The sequence below is a fragment of the Electrophorus electricus genome, chromosome 20, assembly GCF_041902795.1.
Source record: "Electrophorus electricus isolate QZ-2024a chromosome 20, ASM4190279v1, whole genome shotgun sequence".
Taxonomy (NCBI): Eukaryota; Metazoa; Chordata; class Actinopteri; order Gymnotiformes; family Gymnotidae; genus Electrophorus; species Electrophorus electricus.
The window spans coordinates 4,310,001-4,312,500 of record NC_137516.1 but is presented as its reverse complement, the minus strand read 5'-3'; the positions used below and the strand labels follow the sequence as shown (position 1 = coordinate 4,312,500).

Here is a 2,500-nt window from a genome sequence, read left to right as displayed (position 1 = left end):
TGTACTAAAATGTCAATGGGGAATCACTTTTATAAATTCATTTTGGTTTAATCTTAGTCTTAATCTTGGTCTGCAAGACTTGCCCAATGTGTTATTTTATATCTGTTTGGGGAAAATTCATTACTATCTATTTATCCACAGATAATGAAACATCTAAATACATCAAAAGATTAGTGTGTATTTATTTTGAATAATGTAGCCTCCCCTCAAGTGCTTTGCATCTGATCCATCTGATCAAGTGTACAATTAGCCGTAGTTTTAGTAAAAATGTATTAATAATTTAGTATTCCTCATGCATATTATATTGTGACCATTATAATGTGATGTGTAATATTTTTAGGGACCCACCAATATTGAATTTTTTAGGCCAATATTATAACCAATAAATAGCACCTTGTTGCCAATATCAATGTTATTATTAATGCTGAAGTTTGACCACCTTTTTGCATTTAAAAGCAGGTTCATGAGGTTGTAAAACATGTTAAACTCTAAAAATGAGTAATTCATTAATATCACATAGCCATGTCTCAGCTAAATCAGGCATCACAGTTATTGTAAACATATGTTGCTCTTAACACAAAGGGGAACATTTTATTTTCTAACCTTTCTCAAATGTTAGTACCATTTTCTATCTTGAACTGGCTCAGGTATAAGTAAGCCAATGGCAAAACTGCTTAAATGTGCCATAGAAGGGAAAATGGAGTTTACCTTAAGTTGAATAAGAAGAATTCAGTACATCTGACGTACGATGAACCACGGTCTGTTGCCACCTCCTTCAGATGTAGATCCCACAGAAAGGGGTCATAAAACGGACCAGTTCCAGACCTCAGTCTCAGCCGAGTTAACGTTCATGCCCCTAAACGTGGGGCCGCCGGTCCACGTTCTGCTCTGGGTGTAGCCGAATTCCGGCAGTTTTGCATGTACTGTAGAGACCATAGCAGTGAGATCGGAGCGACGGGTGTGGCTGACATTCCCTGTGAACTGGATCCTCCCCAAGCTGTTCACCCTGCACATGTAATTCTGGACAGTTTCTCAAACCTCAGATGATATCAAGAAGGCGTCGCCGGTGTCTGACACTGAAAAGAGCTCATTGGTTCGGTTTCATTCCACAGTCAAACCACAGGGTTGTGCAACCACAGCTGGGTGTTTCTTGATCTGTCACATACCTTCTATTCAGACATCAAAGACTATTTTACAAGTACTGAATAAATGCACCTTTAATGAGTAAAGAGCAAAATAAAAAAACAACGCTGAGTCTGATGTGAAAATGATTCCAAACAGAGGCTGCACTTTGCAAAAATAAAAAATAAAAAATGAACCATTTTTTCTGACTGTTAGCATTTTTCTTATAATAATATAAAATTCTAGTACAAATTAAGCCTAAATTAAACAGGCTTCAAATTCAAATTCAGTAATATATCAGCTGGCAATATATTGTAATTATAAATATATTGTATGATACTGAACTGGCTGCCAGTACCAGAGAGCCTCTCTTTGTTAAGCTTAGCCAGGAATCCTGCCACTGCCTTACGGATCAGTGGAGCTTCTGTCTGGCCGGGTGATGGAGCTGCTGTTTCTGGGGCCGCTGGTGAAGTCGTCCGTGTCTGTCTTTGCTCTTGGGTGTGTGACAAGGCATCCAGACCGAGACAAAAATTAGACTGAGGTGAGCGAAGGGAGGGGAGAGAAATCATGGACACAAGCTCCTTCAGGCAGGCATGTAATATGTTTCAGGGTTCACGGTAGTGAGTCTGCCGTAGTACCGACCATTTGTCAAACTCATCTAATAAAAGAATTGCGCTGGCTAAATGAGACGGCGTTTACTCATGATAGTGTGGGTGTGCCAGCCGCCATGTTGAAAATCAAAACATAGATCCTGTGCTTCAAAATGTCCACGTTCCATTGTGTGTGCGTATCGTGTATTTGAGTGTTTGTTGATACAGTGTGTGTGTGTGTGTGTGTGTGTGAGGAAGGCATCTTTGAAGAGGAGAGTTGAAGTCTGCCACAGTGTGTGCAGAGGTGTCAAATTCTAAAAGGAGGCTGTGATGTCAGCCAGTGTGTCAAATTTGCACAAGCAGCGTCTGTAAATCCGCTCGCCACCTTTGCAATGAGCCAAAACTGGACTGGACACTCCTACACCATCAGAATCACCATGAATGTGTCTTGCACTTGTAATTTGTATTCAACTTTCCCTGCTGACTTTTAATTGGTCTAAAACCGACAGTGGGTGGGGGAAGTGACAAACAAACTGACCAATAAGTATTGCTTGTTTGACGCCCAACAATTCAGGGGGAACATTGCAAAAGAAACAGACAAATTGAAGCCAAAACCAAACACCCGGACGTACGCCCTAAACTCTGAACTATCTGGGTGAAACCAGATGGCTGACCCCTAAATCTATTGTCCTCTCCTTTTTGCTTTCTCTCTGTCTCTATGGCTCTCTCTGTATGTGTCTCTGTCTTGTATTCGCTGTCTATTTGTTTGTTTTCCTTCTCTGCTTCAT

The 2,500-nt window shown here is 40.6% G+C and overlaps 1 long non-coding RNA gene across 1 annotated transcript in view; it reads left to right on the top strand.

Annotated features, from left to right (window-relative positions):
* Positions 1-2,500, top strand: part of LOC145652594 (uncharacterized) — a 57,091-nt gene that overhangs the window by 43,483 nt on the left and 11,108 nt on the right. The gene's annotated exons all lie outside the window — the stretch shown is intronic.